The 25,638-nt window shown below is 36.1% G+C and overlaps 1 pseudogene; it reads right to left on the reverse strand.

Moving 5' to 3' along the window:
- Positions 1-15,080: 15,080 nt before the first annotated feature.
- Positions 15,081-25,638, reverse strand: part of LOC123783997 (large ribosomal subunit protein eL6 pseudogene) — a 29,054-nt pseudogene continuing 18,496 nt past the window's right edge.

Here is a 25,638-nt window from a genome sequence, read left to right on the forward strand (position 1 = left end):
TGGTTTTGTTTAATTGACGTACAATAAACTGCACATATTTAAAGCATAAAATGCATTTTCAGTCAGCATAATTATTTTGAGATTCATCCATGTTGTTGCACGTATCAATAATTGATTCCTTTTTATTGCTGAAAAATTGTATCAATATACCACAGTTTGGTTATCCATTTACCTGTTGATGGACATATTTTGTTTTTTCTTTCAGTTTTTAACTATCATAAATGCAACCACTATTTATATTCTTATGCAAGTGTTTCTATGGGTATATGCATTCATTTCTCTGGAAAGTATGTGTTTAACTTTTTAAGAAACTACCAGACCATTTTTTCTAGTGGCTGTAACCATTTTACTTTCACTAGTATTGTATGGAAGTTTTAGTAGCTTCACATCCTTGGTATGATCAGTCTTGATAATTTTAGCCATTCTAATTGAAAGAGCATGGTATCTAATTATGGCTTTAGTTTTCATTTCCCTAATGAAAAATGATGTTAGCATCATGTCCTGTGCTTATTTGTCATCAGTATATCATCTTTGGAGAAGTGTATTTTCAAAAAATTTGCCCATTAAAAAAATTGTGTTGTTCATTTGTAATTGAGCTCTTGAGACGTCTTCATATATTCTAGATATAAGTCCTTTATTAAATATGTGATTTATAGATATTTTCTCCTGGTCTGTAGCTTGTCTTTTTATTCTCCATGTTTGTACTATATAGATATAACTGTGGTGTGCATATAACTAGGTACATAACAAGGAAGAAGAGAGGGAAGAAAAAGGTTTTGTTTTGTTTTGTTTTGTTTTTGCAACTTATACATAAGGTTGTTGTTGTTGTTTTAACTGGAAAATCACTTGTTTTCCATAGATGTCATAACTTCAGATATGAGATAGCACCTAAACCAATGAGGTTGTCTAAAAACTATCAAGTGATTTGAGAACTGGGAGGCCTGGCCCTCATAACTTGATCCTAGTATATCCTGCAAGCCAAAATATATCAGTTACTAATTTCTTTGGGCTGAAATGGGGGGAAGGTGGGGAACGTTCTTTTATAGCTTCTTAAGGTAGCTATTCTCAGTTTCTTCATGAGATAGTCTTACATTTTTAAAGGACTTTTGAGATCCAGGTTGGTTCTAGAACTTTCTTAATGTGTACTTGGATAACATTTCCAGTGTCCTAGCTCGCCTTAAGAATCCATCTGGAACCCAAAGATATCAGAATTAACTGAGTTCTGTGATCCTGGGTTTTGTTCAGACCAGGTTTAGAAAGCACTCTCAGGAGAGTACTGACTTCGTATCATGAGTTGGGAAGTATTCATTCCTCCTTCATTTTCTGGAGGACTCTATGAAGGATTGGTATTATTTCTTCCTAAGTGCTTAACAGAATTCACCAGTAAAGCCATCTGGATCTGGTCTTTTCTTTGAGCAAAGATTTTAAATTACTAATTTAGTGTCTTTACTCATTATAGGTTTATTCAAATTTTCTGTTTCTTCCTGAGTCAGTTTTGGTTATTTGCATCTTTCTAGGAGTTTGTTCATTTCATCTAAGTTGTCTGATTTATTGACATAAAACTGTTCATAATACTCCCTTAAAATTTTTTAATTCTTGCAGATTCAGTGGTTATGTGTCCTTATACATTCCTGGTTTTGGTTATCAGTCTTCTCTCTCTCTCTCTCTCTCTCTCTCTCTCTTTTTTTTTTTGTAGTGGGTCTTGCTAAAATTTGAAAAAATTTTTTGTTTTTGTTTTTCCTTTTCTGAGAAGCATTTTTTGGTTTCATTTATTTTTTACTTTTGCCTTTTTAACTTCTACTTAATTGATTTACAACCTACTATTTATTATTTCCTTTCTTTGCTGTGGGTTGAATTTACTCTTTGTTTTCTAGATTCTTAAGGTGGAAGCTTGGGTTATTGATTTGAGATTTTTTTTCTAGCAGAGGCATTTAAAGTTGTAAATTCTGCTCTAAATATTGCTTAGCTGAACATGGATAAATTTATTGCTGCTATTTTTTATTTCAGAAGTTTTTAATCTTGATTTGGCAGAGACTATCCAGATATTTGCTCTGTTTGGACATTGGGGTTGAATATTTACTGCCCTGCCAAAGTCACAATCTTTAGGAGCATATACACTGTTGCTGGGAATTTTGTTTTGTCCTAAACATTTGTCCTTCAGAGTAAGTCTTACAAAACCATTTCCCTAGCTGTCTGCCTATATCTATTCACTTTCTGCTCTGCATTTGTGATTTTCTGTGAGCTATTTTACTAGTTTGGCTGTTTTCCATGGCCACTTGAAGCTGGGGAGAGGTGAGGATGCCAGGGATCTAGTGTTCTAAATGATAAAAAGAACTGTAAGTTAGGTTTGAATTTTGTTCCCACTTCACTACTCATCAGAGTCAGACATATTATTTTGGATGAGTGGGGTGATGTGATTCCAGAGGTGTCAGGAAGGCATTCTTCATGTCTTCATTCTTCTTCCCACACACCTTTGTCTAGTTGATGCTCACTCTTTACTCCTTGGCTTAGATATTTCTTCTAGAATTCTCTGATACTTTGTACTTGGTTAGACCTCCCCTCTTATAACACTGTGTCTTAACTCTATCATAGCAAACCGCACTGTAGTATAACTACTTATTTATCTGTTCTCCATGTTTTCTGAGGATAGGGCCCATCAGTTTGGTTCACATTGTATATGGTACCTGGAAATATTCAGTACTCATGTGGAATTTTAAAAATCAATTTCTGAGATTTAACAGTTATAGCTTTATTCCTTTTTATGTATTTTACTCATCAATTTGCTTTTCAGATTCTTTCCTAAAAGCAGGCTTTTTTAGGAGGGTGCTTGGGATAACTTGGGAAGCAGTACTGAAGGAGAACTGAGCAGAGAAGAGGGCAAAGGGGACATTAAGGCCTCATTTGCCTCTGAGCTTAACATAGTTTACTGGAATTCTTGTTTTCTGATGAACTTGTAATATTTTTATGTTACCTTGCATGATGAAATGGAAAGCATGTATGTTTAATTTGCTTATATCTCACAAAATTAAGCTGGTCATCTTGTTGTACCTGAGAGAAATATGTTTAGACGTAAAATGATCTAATAAACTGAGAAAAGGGGAAGATATAAAAAGAAGGAAATTTTAGTTTGGGGTAATTACTTTAGAGGACAACTAGGTCAGATATGGTGTCATGTTCTAAGAATAGTATTAATGTCTATAATATGCTTTAAGCATGAGAATAGTAAAGAAGGGTAAGACTTGCTAAAGTTTACAAGGAACTTTTCTCTAATCATACTCTATTTTTTAAGGATTTTATTTATTGAAAGAGAGAGAGAGGGCGAGAGAGTGCACAAGCAGGGGGAGGGGCAGAGGGAGAGGGAGAAACAGACTCCCCACTGAGCAGGGATCCTGACATGGGCTCCATTCCAGGGCTAGATCCCAGGACTTGTTCCTAGGACTTGACCCTGGAATCATGACCTGAGTCGAAGGCAGATACTTAACCAACTGAGCCCCCCCAGGTGCCCTACTAATCATACTCTTTCTAAAGAGATCTATAATTCTATACTTTAACCCTAGAATTACTGCATTTTTATGTATATGGAAGGCTTATGTATTCATAGTATATATATATGGAAGCCTTGACACAACTGTTTTTTTCTTGGCTTGAAAATAATTTTAAGTAAGAAATTCTAGTAATAAATAACATTTCATATTTGTATGTCACCTTAAATTTCTTTTGGTTGTTAAGATATAATTTAAGAAAATAACACCTGTACTTTGCTTTATGATCCGCAGAACATTTTCTTTAAAAATTATGGAAAGTTCATTCGATTCAAGAAAATTATAGGATATACTGTGTATATATTTAATATATCATAAATATATATAAAATATAAGGTCCCTTCTCCCCATGTTCTCCAATCCCACTTCCCTGGAGTTGATACCATTAAGAGTTGTACAAACTTCCAGACTTTTTCTGTTCACATATAAACATATATATATGTGTATATATATATAACATTTATAGCAATGGTATGTTAAAAAACAAAATTCTGCCAAGTAAATGTGAAGATCTAATTGGTTTTATTAAATGATTCAAGAATTGGGCAGCATGGCATCTAGCAGGTAAGAGGGGAGCTCTGAGGATATGCACCAAATGAAAGATTTTTATAGGAAGGAGGGTGGGGCAAGGAAGTTATTAGCAAATGAAAAGGGTTTTTCCAGGCAAGGTCACTTTCCCTTAGCAGGGGAAGCAGGGGGTCAGATAATCTCATTGGCTCTGATCAGAAAATTTCTGACTGACTGGTTAAGACTTAAATTCTGGAGGATGTCGAAACTGCAGTTAGATTAGGTATTAAGCCCTGGTTTGGTGACTTGGCCTAAGTGATGTCATTTTGAGCCTGTAGTTTTCTTTTTAACAGATATAGATATAACATATCTATATATAGGCACACACTTATATACAATATAGTTATTTTTAATGCATAACCTGTGCATTTATTTTTATAAATTTATGATAGTATTTCTGATTGATAGTTTACTAGTGGTAGAATAACTGGAGTAAAGGTTAGTCATGTGTTAAATGTTACAGGCAAATTGTCTACCTTAAAGTTTTCTGTTTCCTCCAGCTGTATGTGTGAGTATCCTATTTCCCAAATCCTTGCCACCATGGGTATTATCAATCTCTTTAATTCTTGTCAAGCTGAAAAGTGGTACCTCCCTGTTTAGTGTGCAGTTTCCTGATCCCCAGTGTGGTTGAGCATCTTGTATTTTTTTCTGTGAATTGCCTATTTATGCCTTGACATTTTCTTCTCTCTGTGTTCTTTGTAGTTTTATACTGATTTGGAGAAGTTTTTGAATTGTTAGGGATATTGACATTTTAAATATTTGTTTTAAGTATTTTCCCTCAGTTTAACATTTATCTTTTAATTTTGTTTATGGTGTATCTTACAAAAAAAATTGTATTTTGTCGAATCTTCAAGATTTTCACATGTATTCTCATACAATATTTAAACCAAATCGATGAAGGTAAGAATTATTATTATCATTGTACAGATGAGCTAGCTGAGGTTCATAGAGCTTAAATTACTGGCCCAAGAAGGAAGGGATTCATATCTAAGCCTACATTGCTAGAAATAGCATACCAAGATAAGGAAAACTAGAAAATACTAGAATTAGCTAAGGAACCACAGAACAAAGAATGTTGCCTTACAAACTGGCTGCTCCTTATGGCTCAGCCATTGGTCAGTAGTCTTTAAGGAGACTGTACCTAAAGCAGCAGTAACAGTTTGCAATGGCCTCTAGGTGGTTCTGGTAATATGAGGTGTTTGTAATTCCTTTGGCTTAACTTTGACACCCATTTCCCTTCCCTGCCTCTCCTTGCCAACTTTGTTTTATGCCTCTTGGCTTAGGTCTTGGTTATTAATTTTACTTACTTCATGACTTCTGGCTCTGACCATTGGCTATGCCTATGGACAGATCATTGGCTGCAATCTCAGTGGATCCCACAGTTCCAGATTTAGGATTTTGGCCCTGGTTGAAGCCATGGTGATGATACTGGGCTCCTGGGCCTTTATATCTGTGGACGACAGAGAGATGGAGAGTTGGGGAAAATGCAACAGAAAAAACTTTATTTAAAAATGCCCTCAAAATGTTTGATGAGAAAATTCAGCTACTAGGTACCAAATATCTGTGAGGAAGTAGGGGAAGGTTGAAAGAGTGGTACATTTCATTCTTTTTTCTGACTGGAAAGAACTAGTTATAGGCAGTTTAGTTACGCACAGAAGACTTACTGGTAGGGATTTTGGTGGCAAATTGATAGAAGTCTTGGAGAAGTTTCTGCCTATTTCCCCCTCCCCCTCCCACTACCACCAGGAGCTTACTATAAGCATATACAATCACTATCTCATACCCAACCATGGGGAAAAGCCAAATTTCTCTCTCATATTTTTCAGCAGATGGAAATTTCTATAGTTAAATCTTTTTATTAACAAATGCTTCTATTTTTTAAAAAGATTTTATTTATTTGAGAGAGAGAGCATGAGTGGGGTGGGGAGGGCAGATGGAGAGGGAGAAACAAACTCCCTGCTGAGCAGGGAGCCTGATGCGGATCTCTATCCCAGGGCCCTGAGACCATGACCTGAGCCAAAGGCAGTCACTAAACCTACTGAGCCACCCAGGCGCCCCACAAATGCTTCTATTTTATAGTATTGCTATTTTTTAAAGATATTGTATACATATAATATCTCATTTTATCCTTACAATGACCCAATTTATGGATAGGAATGTGAGACACAGGGAGTTTAAGTAATTTGCCAATGCCCACACAGCTAGGAAGTGGTAACAGAGACATCCAGAGTTTATGCTCTTTACTGTCCTGACCACTATGCTGTGCTGCTGCTCAGGGGTAGAAATATGGGAGAGGGTGACCGTCTTCTTTAACAATAGCTAACACTTATTGTCTATTATATTCCAGGACATGTACTACATACTTTATGTAAAATGTTACTTAATCTTTACCATAGTCCTTTGTGGGAGGCGCTATTATTATCTTTATTTTATAGATATAAAACCTGAAGTTTAGAGGGGTAAAGTAACTTTCTCAAGGCCACATAATCGGTAATGGCAATGCTATAATGATAAAAAACAAGCAACAGTAAAACCCAGCTACATTTATTCTCTTAAGTTTTGAATTTAAAGACCTACAATCTTAAGTTCAGATACTGAAAGGCAACTTTCAGGAATTCCTGAGAAAGTAACAGGAATGGACACCTCGCTTGAAGACTTGGTGTGGAGGCAGAGTGGTGCAATGGACAGCGTACTGGACCATACTGGACCACTGGAGATAGGGTACTAGGATTGGAGTCCTAGACCGACCACCAACTCATGATGTGACCTTGTATAAGGTAGTTCACCTCTCTGGGTTGAAGACTTATCTATAAAATTAATGCATAGGATTAGATAATCTCAAAATAACTTTCTGATTCAAATTCTTATTGATTATTGTCACAGGTGGATTGTATAGAAGAGATGTTAGACCGTCTTGGAGTTTGGTTTTGCCTGGCTGTCTGGTCTGACATTATTTTGTCTGGGTGTTTTTTTTTTAATTAATTAATTAATTAATTTTAAATGATTTTTTATTATATTATGTTAATCACCATACAGTACATCCCCGGTTTCCGATATAAAGTTCGATGATTCATTAGTTGCGTATAACACTGTCTGGGTGTTTTTTGCATAATTTTCCAATGGATTGATTCCTTTTGCCATGGGCAGGCAACTTTCCTTCCTGCCCAAGTTTGCTCCCATCGTTACCCCTTCCTCTACATCTGCATTTCTTTCCTATAGTGTTCTCTGTGTAACTGTGTTCTGTAAATCACTCCCCAGTCCTCAGCCTTCTCTGAGTTCCTGGATTATTTGTCATCTGTACCTATCACCAGATGTTTAGTTACCTGTAGTTCTTTCTTGTTGCCTATGTTTGGATTTTTTTTTCCACTTTCAGATATGTCTTTATTGTTTGTTTCTTTAGACACTTCTCTACATGTATTTCAATATGATTTGCATATCCTTTTATTTTATTATTTTTTTCATGATAAGTGTACTCTTTAATCCCCATCACCTGTTTCACCTATTACCCCTCCCACCCACCTCCCCTCTGGTAACCATCAGTTTGTTCTCTATAGTTAAGAGTCTGTTTCTTGGTTTGTCTCTCTCTCTCTCCTTTATTCCCCTTTGCTCATTTGGTTTTTTTTCTTATATTCCACATATGAGCGAAATTGTGTGGTATTTGTCTTTCTCTGACTGACTTATTTCACTTAGCATAATAGTCTGTAGCTCCATCCACATCATTGCAAATGGCAAGATTTCATTCTTTTTGAGGGCTGAGTAATATCCCATTGTGTGCGTGTGTGTGTGTGTGTGTGTGTGTGTGTGAGTGTGTGTGTGTATATATATATATATATATATATATATATATATATATATATATACACATACCCCATCTTCTTTATCCATTCATTTATTGATGAACACTTGGGCTGCTTCCGTAATTTGGCTATTATAAATAATGTTGCTCTAAACACAGCTGTGCATGTTTCCCTTTGGATTAGTGTTTTTGTATTTTTTGGGTAAATACCCAGTAGTGCAATTACCGGATCATATGGTAGTTCTATTTTTAACTTTTTGAGGAACCTCCATACCGTTTTCCACAGTGGCTGCACCAGTTTGCATTCCCCACATGTTTGCATTTTCTGTAGAATTTTCAACACTCCTAGCTCAAACTTTTAAATTCACTGTTGACTTTAAACCTAAAAAATATAACTCCCAATATATGCCACAAGAATATTTTATATCCGTATTATCATTTTATTATATCTTTTGTGCTTTATTTCTAGTATTTTACTATATTTGTAATTGTCTTCTTTTTCTCTTGGCATGATCCCTTTTATCCATAGGTTTTCTGGGGGGGGGATAGGTAGGGGATTCATACTTTATTATTGCCTTTTTGGGTATTTTTCTAATTTTGTTTTTGTAAGGCAAGAATTATTTTTTCAATATATTTTTGAGTTGGAATTTTTCTCATGCAATTTCTCTAAGCTTTCATTTTTAGAATATCTGTGGGATTCTATCTTGCTGTACATTTTAATATATATTGAAATCTGTGAAGTGTTTGTGGTTTATTATATTACTCTTCTTTGTGCCTCCTATGTATGTCCCCACAACTAGACTGTAAGTTTTTTGAGGCCAGGACCATATCTGTAGCACCAGCTCCTGGCTTGGTACATTCAGCTAGGAATGGTCCCTTTAGTGAAAAGTGTTGTGGAGAGTGCTGTACCCAAACTTACAAGTTATAAACTGCTCTTCTTGCTTATCTTTTCGTACCCAGCTTTTTTCCCCCTTTCAAAATGACACAGGAGTTTGTTGTTCCCAGCAAATAGTCTGCCGACATAGAGCTGCTAATTTGTTTGAGTGGACATGTTGGTGTTTTCATTTTAAAAAAAGTGGGGGGGTGGAGAAAGAGAAAAGAAATGTACCACTCTATATTAATCTTTATCATCACCGCAATAAAGCATTGGTAGATGCTTGAAAATGTTTACGATCATCAAGACATTACTCTTTCTTGATGCCAACAAGAATGAAGATCCATTAAAAAAAATAGGGAAAGGAGAAAATTTTAAGTTTAAAAGTGGGGAAGGAATTTATTTTGGATACACATTTATTTACACCTTTAGGCGTCTGTGATCCTAAGAATGAAAAGTTTACCACAGTTCCTCATGGTATGATGGAATGCTTCAATTTTGAAAAACTACTCTGTGTAGGGAATCATGTGAGACTCTTGCTGCAGCCATTGTGTAGTCCTGGAATCGAACCTTGAATAATGGCATTTATTGGTATTAAACAGGGATTGGCAACCTGTGGCCCATGGGCCACATCCAGCCTGCTGATTTTTTTTTTTTTTGCATGATTTGAGAGCGAAGAAGGGTTTTTACATTTTTAAGTGATTTTAAAATCACAATATTATTATTTCATGACATGTGAGAAGTATTTGAAATCTAAATTTCATTATCCATAAGTTGGAACAAAGCCATGTTCATTCATTACATATTGTCTATGGTTGTTTTTATGCTACCATGGCAGAGTTGAGTACTTATGACATAACCCTCATGGCCCACAAAGCCTAAAATAGTTGCTAAGTTGCTATCTGGCCCTTTATAGAAAAAGTTTGCTTTATACTTCTGGTATAAAACAAGGTAGGAGACCAAAAAAAAAAAAAAATCAATTAGGGTAAGAAATGAGGATAGAGAATAGAGGCAGAATTCCTTTCCTACTACTTTTTATTCCTTCCCTCACCCTCCTATTCCACAGTAAGCTCTATCTCCCCTTTTCTTGCATACACCCCCTACTGCACCCCATCTCCATATTCATAGGCACATATATATTGTGAAAAGAAAACCAAAGTCTTTCATTTTTATGAGAGTTTGGTTTACAGTTGCTCTTAATTTTTAAAATTATATTTTCCCTTATTTTAAATCTGAAGTTTGGACCATCTGGGAATGAAAACTGGGGACCTCAGTATGTAGGCTATCCATTTGGCAACAGCTAAAAGTAGTGCTAAGACCAGTCAAGAGGCATGAGACTGAAAATGAAGCTTTGTTGGCCTGTCTTGGGAAATTTGGACCAGAGCCGACAGTTGGAGCACCATTTTTGACCATTGTGCTGGGAATCATGTTTTGTTCCACTGTATAGAAAACCTTTAGGGGTTAAGCTCCTACCATTCAATTTTTTTTTTTTTTTTGGTGGGAGAACAACAACACAAAACTAGGGGCTCAGTTTGGAGGAGAAGCTGAAACTGATTCAAACAAGATTTCATTAACTAATTTGGGGAGCATTTGGAGCCGTTCTGAGCTATACAGTTACTTCTTTTCTCATCTCCACTGGCACTCTGAGAATCGGATCACCTGGGGAAAGCAGATTTAAAAAATTCCAGATGGTGTTTGCGATGCTCCAGCTGTGGAGAATCTCTCCCAGTCAGGCAATCTGCCTTTCTGCCGGAACCCTCTAAAACTGTGCTGCCCATTTGTCATGCTTCTCCAATTGCAGCCTTCTGGATAGCTTCTCTTTGCCTTGTCTGACTCTTCCTTTCCAGTTTTTATCATCCCCCTCCATGAGCTAATGTAGTAACATCTCTTCATTGGCTATAAATCCATAGAAGAACCTGATATAAAATATGGTTTTGTGAAGGATAATTGGAAAACATCTGTTTTTTTACCCATAAGATTCAGTGTTCACTTGTCTCATATGACGACGTGACTGTTTGTGCATGTGTGAAAAAGAAAAGAAACAGGAAGAGAGGAGGGAAAGGCTAACATGAGGGTGAGCAAGAAAGAATTCATGCATGTGTTTTTGTAGCCAGCTGGACAAAATAAGTTCATCTCCATGTCGGCTTGATTAGAATCCTGGGTTAATGTTGGGAAAGGTCAGTCTCACTGACTTGAATGACCTTGATGGGGCTACCAAAGAAGTGATTGCTTTTGGGTTGGTCCTGGCTATTGTTTTGATGATAAGTTTTGTCTGGAGTTATTCCTAGCTTATGGTGACAAGGCTTGAAAGCTTATGGACAACTTTTGGTCTTCAGAGTGTTCAGGTGGTCTTTCCTTAGAGGTTGAACACTGTGGGGAGGTGAAGAGGAGAAGCAGATAACAGATGACCCTCCATGCTTGTTCTTGTGTCTTTTCATAGTGGATATGCCTTTCCTAATCTGTAGAATATTAAGTGAGTAAACTTTGGAACTTTCATTTTAGCTGTTATAGTCTATAATTGGATTCATATAAGATATATGGTTCATTGAGTTTTATTTTATTTGGCACTTGGTACCTTTTGAAATCTAGATGGAAAATTACATAAATCAGCAGGAACTAAAATTTTTTATATTATCACTTGAAAAATTGAATAAAATTTATATATCATAAAATACAAAGATCTGAAGTATACAATTTGATTGCTTTTGATAAAAGTATGCACCTATGTAACTGTCACCTTAAACAGGATCTAGAACATTTCTGTCATCCAGAAAGTCTCTTACTGTCCCTTTCCAGTCCATCCACATCTTATAAGGCAACTACTGTTCTGATTTCATAATTATTTTGCCTGTTCTTGAACTTTATATATACTGTTTTGTGTATAGATTTTTAAGCTTAGTGTAATATTTCCAATACTCATCTTGTTTTTTTTTTTTCCCCAAGATTTTATTTATTTATTTCGAGAGAGTGTGAGCATGGAGAGGGTAGAAGGGCAGAGAATCTCCAGCAAACTCTGCACTGAGTGTGGATCCCAACACGGGGCTCAATCCCATGATCCTGAGATCACGACCAGAGCCAAAACCTGACTGAGCCACCCAGGTGCCCCCCGCATAGTCATTTTTGTTGTGTGTATCACTAGTTCATTTAAAATATTTCTTGACTTTTCCCCATCTTGTGAGATGGCAGATGAAAGAGCTGAGAAGCCAGATAGTAAGGAGAAGAAACCTGAAACCAAGAAGGCTGATACTGTGGGCAAGGTTAAGAAGGGTAATCTCAAGGCTGAAATGCCAAAGAAGGAGAAGCCCCACTGCAGCTGAAACTCTGACCTGGTCAGAGGAATTGGCAGTTATTCCCAATCAGTTATGTGTCACAAAAAGGCCATGTACAAGAGGAAGTATTCAGCAGCTAAACCCAGGGTTGAAAGGAAAAAGAAGAAGGTTCTTGCTACTGTCACAAAACCAGTTGGTGGTGACAGGAATGGTGGTACTGAGTGGTTAAGCTTCACAAATTGCCTAGGTATTATCCTACTGAAAATGTGACTCGAAAGCTCTTGAGCCACATACAAGGGAAAAAAAGGGGACTGGAGGGGCACGTGGATGGCTCAGTCAATTAAGCATCTGACTCTTGATTTTGGCTCAGGTCATGATTTCAGGCTTGTAGGATGGAGCCTCATGTCAGGCTCCATGCTGGGTGTGGACTCTGCTTAAGGTTCTCTCTCTCCCTTTCCCTCTGCCCCCAACACTCCCTCCCTCTCTAAAAAAATGGGTGGGGGACTGGATATGGTAAATATGTGGATAATCTTAACAGGTGATATTTTGCATCTTCTATTCATTTCTTGAAAAAACAACTGACTGTATATACTTAACACTACTGAACTACACACTTAAAAATAATTAAGATGATATATTTTATATGTTTTTTACCACAATAAAAAACAACTTATTATTTAATTATTTTAAAAATAATTATATTTTTATAATTGTGTTGTGGGGATTATAATATACATAGATATAAAATATATAAAACAATATCACAAAGGATGGGGGATGTAAGTGGAATTACAGTGTTATACAAGTTTTATTGCAATTAGTACTACCTTAATTTTTTTTAAAGGTTTTATTTATTTATTTGTCAAACAGAGAGGGAGAGAATAAGCAGGAGCACAAATGGGGGAGCAGCAGGCAGAGGGAGAAGGAGGCTCCCTGCTGAGCAAGGAGCCCAATGTGGAACTTGACCCCAGGACCTTGGAATCATGACCTGAGCAAAAGGCAGACGCTCAAATGACTGAGCCACCCAGGCTTCCCAGTAATACATTATTCTAAGTAGAACATGTTAAGTTAAAGATCAATACTGTAATCTTTAGTACAACTACTTAAAAATAATACAGAAATTATAGCTAGAAAGTCATTAAAATAATTAAACCATTAAAAATTTGATTAACCCAAAAGAAAAAACAGAAAGCTTGAGACTGAGCTGGTCAAGGTGATCTCACTGATCTGACGAGGCAGAAATCAGAGTTTGGGTTGGTTGAAGTAGCTGTAATCTACGACGCAAGGTAACAGAGAAACAGTGGCTGTGCGGAGAAGGTGGCCCCAGGAGTCCCTGTGGGAGGTCTTGTATAAATCCCTGAGGACAAGGCTCTACAAGTTCAGAGTGAGACCATGAGAGTTTACCAGATAGCAGTTAAGATAAGAGTTGACAGGGAAATAAGAGAGAACAAGCACTGCTAGAGAAAAGGAGCATAGTCCCTGGCCCCTTCAGAGTGAAGAGATCCTGTTAATACTTTGATAACATTGTTGGCATTCAGTTGAGATAGCAGAGGGCCACACCATAGGAGTAATGGCCAAGCTTTAGTGTAAGACCTACTCTAGATCCACCCTAACAAAGTATAAGACCATGTTTTAGTAAGATCCAGAGAGAAATGGAGTTTGAAAGTTAAGTCCTGACAAGCTAGATGAGCTTGAGAAACATCCTGAGCTTTCCACAGTTCTGTGGAAATTAAATTAAATTACAAATCAAAAATAATGAGATATCTAGAAAATCTCCTAGTATCTGGAAATTAAATCTTTCCTAAATAGACCATGGTCAAGGAAAAATCACAAGAGAAATTAGAAAATACTTCAAACTAAAAAATAGTAACTTACCAAAATTCGTGCAACACAGACCAAACAATGCTTAAAGGAGGAATTTAGTTTTAAATTCACACATTAGAGAAAATAGCAAGATTTACTATCAATTATCTAAGTTTCCACCTTAACAAGCTAGAGAAAGGAGAGCAAATTAAATCCAAAGTAAGTCATAAGAAAGGAATAATAAAGATCAGAGTAGAAATCAGCAAATAGAGAAAATTAACAAAGTCAACATTTTTTCTTTTAAATGATTAATAAAATTAATAAACACCTAACAATAAAAATTAAGAAAAAAACAGGAAAATCACAAACTAACAGTATCAGGAATAAAACAGAAGCATCACTACAGATCCCACAGACATTAAAAGGATAATAATGTAATATTATGAACAATTCTATGGCAATAAATTCAACAACTTAAATAAAATAGGCAACCCTTTTTTAAAAAAGATAAAAATTTATGAAGAAATACAAAATCTGAATAACCCCTGTATGTATCAAAGAAAGCATAATAAAATTTTTGCATGAATCAAACTCCATGCCCATCTGAGTTCACTGGAAAGTTCTATCAACCTTTAAGGAGACTTAATATCAATGTTACATAAACACTTTCAGAAAAATAAACGAGAAAAGGATGTTTCCACTTTATTTTATAAGCCAGCTTAATCCTGATACCAAAATCTGACAAGGACATTACAAAAAAAGAAACTTACAGACAAATAGCCCAAATCCTCAACTATATTAATTAACAGGAAAAGACAGTGTTTTCAACAAATGCTGCTAGGATAAATGGATAAACATATGGAAAAAACGAATATTACTCTCCCCCTGACACATTAATTAATGTGAAATGGATCACAGACCTCAGTGTAAAAGCAAAACTATAAAATGTCTAGAAGAAAAGATGAAAGAAAATTTTTGTGGCCTTGAGAGTTGACAAGGATTTCTTAGATATAACACCAAGAACATAAAACATAAAAGAAAATTTTGATAAATTGGACTTACCATAACTAAAACTTTCTGCTTCACAGAGCAGAGTTTTATAAAACTGAGTAAAAGTTAGCAGTTCACTCACAGAAGAAAGCATAAACAGATTGTGGGTTAGTCATACAATGGAAAACAACTTGGAATTTTTTAAATTTATTTTTTATTTTTTGAAATGGATCAGTTATCTAATTAGGTCCTTTGTAAGAAATTTGAAACAACAATCTATGATGATAAACTCCATTTGTAAGAGAAAACACGGAGCTGAGGTAGCTCTGAAGCTGAGGAACAGCTTTGATTTTTGGCAGAATTTGTGAGTCCATAGCTTTCTGATCAACCTTGCACTGTTCTGTAATCTCATGTTTCTCCTTCTCTGTGTCAAAAATCTCACCTTCCTAATGTCTGGATTTATGCAGCTGCTTCTTCTTAAAGTAAGCTTCAGTGAGATGTTTTGGGATTTTTTCACTACTGATATCAATTTTGATGGATTGGCAATAACAACTTTCTGGTGTGTTCTATGCATAGGAACTCAACTGAGGGCCAGAGATTCTCACAAGTAGCAAGCCGCTGCTCAGAAAACCATCCTCTTGCTTCTGTGGTGCCCAGTGAGGAAAATCAAAATGGTCCCAGGAGTGATGCTAGCTCGCAATTTTCTCACATGCTGACTGAAAAGTTTTTGCTGTGGCTCAAGAGCTTTCGAGTCACATTTTCAGTAGGATTATACCTAGGCAATTTGTGAAGCTTAACCACTCAGTACCACCATTCCTGTCACCACCAACTGGTTTTGTGACAGTAGCAAGAACCTTCTTCTTTTTCCTTTCAAGCAGACAGTTCAGTTATTGGTTGGTCACCTTGGACTAATGTAGGCTTCATTTTACACTTCGATAGAGTCGATCTGTTTTAGTTTTTCTTTTAGTCTTAGGGTGAGACATAGTCTTTACTCCTTGGCATTACTCCTTTCTGCAGTTTTACTGGAGAGTCCAGATGTTTAAGCCTCTTTAACTTGGCATAATTCAAACTCAAAACACTCTCTCCCTGCATTGGGCAGCAGCTGAAATCTTTGCTCAGTCTTTTCAGCTTTCAGCTGTTGCCTTCCAACAGACTTTTTGGAGGGTCACAGTTCTGTAGTCAGTTTATACGTAGATTTTGTACCTAGATTATAATTTTCATCTTAGAATTTATTCAGGTTTTTGAGAGCTCCCCTTCTATGGCTTTTTCCTCTCTTGGATTTCCTATTTGAATTTCCAGACTCTTTGCCAGCCCTAACCTTGTGCCCGGAGAGTTTCTGCACTATTCTGCACAGACTAGGGAATGTTCTAAATAGATTATTAGGTAAATTATTGTATGTAGCTCTTTAATTTTCTGTCTATGGATTGAATCAGTGTTGCATGAATAATAAAAATGCTTCATCAAAAGAAAAAAGTTGTGCCAATAGATACTTTGTCATGTTGGCAAGCCTACATGGATCTTCTGTGACTTGCCTGGGAAATGTTTGGCAAGGCTAGAATGGCACACTGTATTTCACTAGTGCCAAGTTAGGATCTTTTACTACAGATCACTGAGCAACCTGTATCACCATGTTGTTGTTGTTGTTGTTGTTGTTTTAACAGGATTCCCACGAAGAGTATGTACATTTACCTTTCTGTTTGGTTGTAGTAAAGGGGGAACGGTAATTTCCCTGATGAGCTGTCCAGATATGTGGCTTTGTGAAACCTTACATACTTGTGAAATAGAATTTATATGACTTCTTTCTGACTTGTACTATCCATGGGAAAGGGTTTCTGGTATGTTAGCCCAGCATATTCTGTTTTCTTCTTTCTGATTATAGCATTTCTTTTACCATGCCACTTCTTTGGAGAACCCTAATGTCATTTATGTGGGACATGCAATCTTCATATTTGTGCTCTTTGCCTATCTTTCTGATCCACACCCCATCTCTCTCACCTCAAGGGTAGAAATGTTGTACCAAATTACCACAGCGATTAGTTTAAATGTAGGCCAGGGTATGAATAAGACCAAATAAAATTTTCCTCAGGATATTTCTCTTCAGTTTAAACCATGAGCTTCTAAGGCAAGATCCAGGTTTTGCTCACCGTTGCGCCCTCTGTACCTAGCACAGACCTGGAAAAATGTGAATGAATGTTGAATAGAATGAGTGGCCCTTGGTAAGATCATGCAATAATTGTGATTGGCTTTCCAAGACTGGATTCTTCTTTCTTAACTTGATATTATCTCCCTAGGAAATGTGAGTCAGAAGTTGGCAAAGCTTCATGAAGTAGACCTCACCAATATATCGTTGGGGCATGACTGGGAGAGAAGAGAATTCCAGAGAAAGTATGTTTGAGACTAGACCCTCATTTCCCCAGAGCAGTGTAATTTTTATCTTTCAAACAGGTGCATGCCCATGTTTCCTTCAAGCCTCCCCCCGCCCCCTGCTCCCAGGACATCAAAGGACTCAGGAAGTTCTTTCACTAGAAATACCTATTTCAAGTATATCAGTGCTCTATCTTGAACTTTGGAGAAGTACCATTAGCATCATTGAAAACAGCATTTGTGAATTAGGAGACCTGGAAGATGTCACAGTCTGGTTAGGGGGAGAATGATTTCAGAAGTGGGAACAGTGGCACCTGGTTAAGATATATTTGTTACTTTTACAACCATCTCCATTTTCTTGTTCTTCTTTCTGCTATTCTCAGGTACGCAGTGATCCATAGTTATAGCTCTCTTGGTAGGGATTTTTGGAGAAATACTGTTACTGTACTACAGGTTAGATAAGAATTGGTTTTTTAGAAAATTTGGAAATGTAATTACCATCCATATCATTGTTTCATCATGGAATTGTTATTAAGTTTTAAACATTTAGCCTACATATGGATATTTATAAAACAACTGCTTGTAAGTTGGAGTGGTTCATTGTCAACAAATTAGACTCAACAAATAGGTAAGTGCCTAAAGTAGCCACTCTTTTAGGGGCTTTTCAGATATGTTATCTGGCATAATCATAAAATCCTGTGTGCATGTGGGGGGTTATTATTCATCCTTATTTTATAGAGAGGAAGTTCATCAACAATTAGGATTAAAAATAAACATTGTGACTTCTGACTTATGGTTTGGCAGGTAAGGAGCTTGGACATCTCCACTCCTTTGTAACAAGAAATAAAAAGCTGAAGAAATAGAAAAATCAGCTCTTCTTAGATTCATCAGAAAAGTGATGTCACAAGGCAAACCATTACCCTTATGCTATGCTCCTTATGGACCAACTCATTTGGAATACCCTCAAGTCTAACTTAAAAAAATCTGACATCCAAAAAATGAGTAGCAATGTGAAAGCTGCTCTGTTGGAAGACACCTAAAGCAAACCTTTTAACAAGTACCAGAACACTAAATAACTTAATTAGCTTATTCACCATCAAAATTTCAATGATTCTAGGAAAATATAGCTCAAAATCCATTAATGTTCTTGTCCCTAAGTAAGACTTAGAGCCCTCTCTCTTAGAAATGGCTTGCCAGCCTCCCAGTGGAATAAAAAGCTCTCATCACCTTCTGTTTCCCATCCTACTTTAAATCCTACTTCACAGATTTTGTTAAGGGCCAATTTGACATCATTTCTCAAATCAGACTTTGCTAGTGCTCTTTATGAATTTTCAAAGCACAATTCTGGAAGAAAGGCTACTAATTTAAATTTGAAAAATATACTCCGTGGGTGATCTCAGAAGTGTTTGGCAACAATTGCATTATTAGACAAAACTGAAATAATCATGAAGCTGAGAAAGAGCCTATTTTATGTGTGGTTGGTTAGATAGTGAAATAGTTCTACATATTCTAACATTGGTTGGTGTCCTGACCTTTCTAAATATTCAACCTGTAAAGACATTCGAGAAGCCTATGACTTGCTCTCTCCCTCTCTTCAAAAATGATAGATTTTACTTGAATTTTTACAAATGGAGTCACAACTACCTATAGCTCGAATGGAACAGTTGTCTTACCAGGTATAGAACATGAGAAAATAGCTTCTAAAGAGCTCTGGAAACTTTGAAGGTCTTAAAATTTGTGGAGAAAATGAAATTTTATTTATTTGTTTTTAAATGAAGAATCTACATCATGATAGTGTAGATCTATTTGGAAGCAGCTCTTCCCAATTTTTACTTAGCATGCTGCTGCACGTTTTTGCTTAATTCCTCACAGAAAAGTGTCATCAAATAAGAAATTATAAAATTACCATTTAAAAATAAATAGGCAGTTGGCATTTTCAGGAGAATCATTTCCATGAAATTCCAAATTTTATGAACTAATGCTAAGCATTTTTCAAGCCAGTTGTTTCAAGGATTTGAAGAAAATTTATAACTATTGAATCTTGGGCAGATGACCAGTAATAGAAGGTTAAATAGTTTCGAAATTTTTGTTTTAGATCATCAGAGATTAAATATAATGGAATATGTTCTGGAAAATGAGAAGTAGAGCTAGGACAAAGAGTTCTCAAAGAGTTTGGTGTTCTGGAAGACTCTCATCAGAAATGGTAAGGAGAATATAGAATGCCACCAGCAAGGATGTGGGGCACATAACCTCCAAATGCCAACTGTAGGATTCTGCCTCATTTCTGACTACATTAATTACCAAGTTATCACTGGTCAACTAGCCTTCTGAGAATGAGTGAAGATGTTTAAAGGAAGAGCCAAATATGCGAGGAACTAGAGTTCTCAGCCTCTTCCTTATAGTTGCTTTATAATCTGATGGTTGAGTAGAGGTCCTGGCCTGTGGACTCCTGGAATTATATGGAGATAGAGTTACACCTTTTACATTCCAATGTATGGAATTAGAGCAGCATTTTAAAATAGAAGTTTCTATGAAGGCATCAATATACAATAGGTGTTACATACTAAAGCAGAGTACCAGTCTAAAGTATAGAAGGATATACCTAGAAACTGGCCACATAATCTTAAAGACTCCTCATCTATAAGGAGGGTATTAAATTCTGTATTGTTAGATATTTGAGGAGGATTTTTAAAAAGATTTTTATTTATTTGAGAGAGAGGGGGTGTGCGGAGGGAGAGAGAATCTCAAGCAGACTGCCTGCTGAGTGCAGAGCCTGACACAGGGCTCAGTCTCATGACCCACGAGATTATGACCTGAGCTGAAATCACGAATTGGATGCTTAACTGACTGAGCTACCCAGGTGCCCCTTGAGGAAGATTTTTAAAGGAATAGTGGGTCAGAAGTGGGATCATACCTACAAGGGCAGTATGGGGGATGTCTTAGATCCAGTTCAATAGAAGTTCGCAGACACGCAAACAGGCCTCAGCAAGGTGGACCCTACTGTTTCCTTGGAGCCCAAAGAAGAAATAAATGACTGCCAGAATAGAGTGCAGTCCTCCAAGTTGAGGGACATGAATGTGACAGACTGCCAGCATTAGGTGTGTGTGTGTGGTGCTTTGAAGTATCTGTGAAGGCACTCTTACCTTCAGAGAGCATGAAGCCAAATTAAAACAATACCAATTAAATAAAAGAGTTTTATTGCTTTCCTTACTTTTTCCTTACCCTTCTACGAACCTTTGAGTAGGAGGTAGATAGAAATTTGAATGAAGTATAAAGGTTTGATAACCTGAGATTAGATATTTTGTGAACTTTGAGACTTATGGTTGAGTCTTAAAGTGACTATAGAATATTTGGTACCTGAGAGCGAGAATTAAAAACCGTGGAACTGCCCAAGTTTCCATTCAGGGACATAGGAAATCCTTCCGCACAAAACATATTTTAAAAGGATGTTGGAGACAAAAGTAATTCTGCTATCTGATAATTTCCTATGAGTCTGCTTGTTCAGTGTGTTTTATAAAGTTTTTTTCAAAGTTTGCAAATTATGGCACACAATCAATTTAGAGGAGAAAAGCATATGATGGTTAAGAACATGAGTCTAGAATCAGACTAGTCTCAAATCTTGGCTCTGCCATTTTTTAGTTATGTGACTTTGGATAACTTACTTAACTTCTTTAGAACCAGTTTCCTTATCTGTAAAATAAGGATAATAGTAGTAACTACCACAAAAGGTTGTTAAGATTAAATGAGATAATGCAAGTAGAATGCACACTTTGGTGCCTACCTCAAAATGTTAGCTATATAACAAGTTTAGACTTTGAAGATGTTAAATGGTAGGAATTTCTACTAGATATGTCTCCTGAGGCAAGGGAAACAAAAGCAAAAATTTATTTATTGTGACTATAATTTATTGTGACTATTATTTATTTATTGTGACTACATCAAAATAAAAAGCTCTGCACAGTGAAAGAAACAAATCGACAAAACTAAAAGGCAGCCTACAGAATGGGAGAAGATATTTGCAGATGACATATCAATGAAACTCAACACCCCAAAACCAAATAATCCAATTAAAAATGGGCAGAAGACATGAATAGACAGTTCCCCAAAGAAGAAATACAGATGGCTAACAAACACATGAAAGGATACTCAACATCCTTCATCATCAGGGAAGTGCAAATCAAAGCTACAATGATATATCATCTCATACCAGTCAGAATGGCTAAAATTAATAACACAGGAAATAGCAGGTGTTAGTGAGCATGTGGAGAAAGGGGAACCCTTTTACACTGTTGGTGGGAATGCAAACTGGTTCAGGCACTCTAGAAAACAGTATGGAGGTTCCTCAAAAAGTTAAAAATAGAACTACCCTATGATCTAGGATCTACTAGGTGTTTACCCAAAGAATACAAAAATACTAATTCGAAGGGATACATGCACACTGATATTTATAGCAACATTATCAATGGTATCCAAATAATGGAAAGAACCCAAATGTCCATTAACTGATGAATGGCTAAAGATAAACACACACGCGCACACGCGCGCACACGCGCACACACACACACACACACACACACACACACACACACTGGAATATTACTCAGCCATCAAAAGAATGAAATCTTGCCATTTGCAATGATGTGGATGGAGCTAGAGAGTATTATGCTAAATGAAATAAAGTCAGTCAGAGAAAGAGAAATACCATTTAATTTCATTCATATATGGAATTTAAGAAACAAAACAAATGATCATAGGGGGAGAAAAAGAGAGAGGCAAACCAAGAAACAGACTCTTTTTTTTTTTTAAAGATTTTATTTATTTATTCGACAGGATAGAGACAGCCAGCGAGAGAGGGAACACAAGCAGGGGGAGTGGGAGAGGAAGAAGCAGGCTCATAGCAGAGGAGCCTGATGTGGGGCTCGATCCCATAACGCTGGGATCACACCCTGAGCTGAAGGCAGACGCTTAACCGCTGTGCCACCCAGGCGCCCCAAGAAACAGACTCTTAACTATAGAGTATAGAGAATAAACTGATGGTTACCAGAGGGGAGGTTGGTGGGGGGATGGGTTAAATAGGTGATGAGGATTAAGGAGTGAGTGCATTTGTTGTGATGAGCACTGAGTGTTGTATGTAATTGGTGAATCACTAAATTGTACACCTGAAAATATTACACTGTATGTTAACTAACTGGAATTCAAGTAAAACCTTAAAAAAAGATAGAATAGCAAAATAATTTATTTTGCGGTAAGGGAGTTTATTCATGTAGATTTTAAAGCCAGTTGTGAGCTAGATTGGTTTTTAATGTTTTTGGTGCTGAGAATATTATCAAAATACTTTTAATATAAGTTATCAATAATTATTATTTGCATTATTTAAAAATTTGCCACTACAAACCATGCTAGAATAAAGATGCATGTATAACCTCATTTACTGAGAATAGATTTATTTCTGTGGAGTAGATTTCTCAAAGTGGGATGTCTAGGTCAAAGGTATATGTATTTTAAAATTTCATAAAGTCAAGTGTATTAAGATATAATTTACATGTAGGTAAAAAATGATTTTAACAAATGATTATAAAATACTGTCATGGAGCCACCACCACCATCATGATAGAGATTTCTATCATCCTGAAAAGTTCTCTTATGCCCCTTTTCAGTCAGTCTCCCTACCCCAGTCTTTAGTTGCCTCTCATCTGATATCTGTTCCTAAAGTTTTCCCTTTCCAGAATGTCATATGAATGGAAATGGCTTCTTTCACTTAGCATAATGCTTTTTGAGATTCATCCATTTGTTGAATGTATCAGCATTTCATTCCTTTTTATTGCTGAATAGTATTCTGTTACATGAATGTTCCACAATTTGTTTATCCATTCATCTATTGATGCACATTTGGTTTGTGTCTAGTTTTTTGCAGTTAGGAGTAAAGTCACTATAAATATTTGTCCTCAGATCTTTGTGTGGACATATGCTTTCATTTCTGTTGTGTGCATACCTAGGAGTAGTAGAATTGCTTGAGCATTTAAGTGTATGTTTGACTTTTTAAGAAATTACCAAATTTTTCCAAAGTGACTACCATTTCACATTTTCACCAGCAATGTATGAGAGTTCCAGTTTCTCCACATCATTGTCAACTCTTGGTATTGTCAGTCTCTAATTATTGACATTCCAGTGAGTGTAAAGTGGTATCTCATTTGGTAATTTACATTTCCCTAATGACTAATGATGCTGCACATATTTTCATGTGCTTTTTAGGCATTCGTATATGGTGAAATGTCTATGCACGTCCTCTACCTGTTTTTAAATTGGATTTTTAGGGGCGCCTGGGTGGCGCAGTCATTGAGCGTCTGCCTTCGGCTCAGGGCGTGATCCCGGCATTCTGGGATCGAGCCCCACATCAGGCTTCTCCGCTGGGAGCCTGCTTCTTCCTCTCCCACTCCCCCTGCTTGTGTTCCCTCTCTCACTGGCTGTCTCTCTGTCAAATAAATAAATAAAATCTTTAAAAAAAATAAATTGGATTTTTAGCTTATTACTGTATTGTAAGAGTTGTTTTTTTAAATATATCCTGGGTATAAGTCCTTATCAAATAAGTGATTTGCAAAAAATAGCTTCTCCTACTCTGTAGCTAGTTCAAAAAAAATTTTTTTAAAGATGTCTTTTAAAAAGTGTAAGTTTTTTGTTTGCTGAAACCCTTTTAATCAATTTTTTCTTTTGTGCTGGTTTATCTGGTCTTATCTTTATTTCACCTCCACATTTATAGTATAGTTTTGCTGGATATAGAACCTTTGGTTGATAGTTTCTCCCTCCAGCATTTTGAATATATTCTTTTGCCTTCTGTCCTGTTTCTGTTTAGAAGTCCCCTTTTAATGGTATTGTTATTCTTCTGTATGTGATGGATGGTTTTTCCCTTGATATTTTCAAAAATTTCTCTTTGCTTTTGTCTTCCAGAGTTGGATTATGGTATATCTAAGTTTGGATTTCTTTGTGTTTATCCTACTTAAGGGTTTTTGACCTTTTTTGATATTTGTATTAATGTATTTCGTCATCCTGGGGATATTTTCAGCTCTTATTTCTTCAAATACTTTTTCTGTCTTACAGGTCTCTGAAGTTTTGCTCACTTTTCTTCAGTCCCCCCCCTCCCCCTGCCCTTTCTCCTTCATATTGGATCATTTCTAGTGATCAGTCTTCTAGTTCACTGATTCTTCTGCCATCTTCAGTTTGCTGTTGAGCCCACTTAATGAATTTTTTCATTCTAGTTACACTTTTCAACTTTTGTATTTCCACTTAGTTATTAAAATTTTGTTTCTTTTTTGAGATTTCCTGTTTGTTGAGTCATTATCCTCATATTTCCTTTGAAATTTCTGAATAAACTTTTTAAAAGTTTTTGAACATATTTTTAACAGTTGCTTTGAAGTCTTTGCTAAGTCTAATGTCTAGACTCACCCAGAGTTAGTTTCTTATATCTCCTTTCTTTTCCCTCAGTGTTTCTTTGCATGCTTTATAATTTATTGTTGTTGTTGTTGAAATCTGGGTATTTATTTTTTGGTTTGAAAGTGATAATTTTTTTTAACTGAAGTATAATTAACATACAGTGTTATATTAGTTTGAGGTGTACAACATAGTGATTCAACAATTCTATATATTACTCAGTGCTCATCCAGATAAGTATACTCTTAATCCCCTTTATGCATTTTACCCATCCCATCACCGACATCTCCTCTGACAACCACCAGTATGTTCTCTGTATTTAAGAATCTTTTTTTTGTTTTTCTCTTTTTCCTTTGTTCATTTATTTTGTTTCTTAAGGACTACATGTGAGTGAAATATGGTATTTGTCTTTCTCTGACTAATTTGTTTCACATAGCATTATACGATTTAGGTCCATCCATGTTGTTGCAAATGCAAGATTTCATTCTTTTTTATGGCTGAGTTATATATATCTACCACATCTTCTTTATTTATCTTGTAATGGACACTTGGGTTTCTCTATATCTAGGCTATTGTAAAGAATGCTACAATAAATATAGGGCTGCATATGTCTTTTTGAATTAGTGTTTTGTTTTATTGGGGTAAATACCCAGTAATAAAATTACTGGATCATATGGTATTTCTATTTTTAATTTTTTGAGGAACTTCCATACTGTTTTTCATAGTGGCCGCACCAATTTGCATTCCTACCAGCAGTTTATGATTTTTTCCACATCCTTGCCAACAGTTGTTGTTTCCTGTGTTTTTGATTTTAGCCATTCTGACAGGTATAAGGTCTCACTGTGGTTTCGATTAGCATTTCTCTGATGATTAGAGATGTTGAACATATTTTCATGAGTCAGTAGGTCATCTGTATGTCTTCTTTGGACACATGTCTATTCAGGTCCTCTGCCCATTTTTAATTGGATTGTTTGGGTTTTTTTTATGTTTTGAGTTGTATAAGTTCTT

This window comes from Ursus americanus, chromosome 6 (genome assembly GCF_024610735.1).
Source record: "Ursus americanus isolate L20-20 chromosome 6, mUrsAme1.1.p, whole genome shotgun sequence".
NCBI lineage: Eukaryota > Metazoa > Chordata > Mammalia > Carnivora > Ursidae > Ursus > Ursus americanus.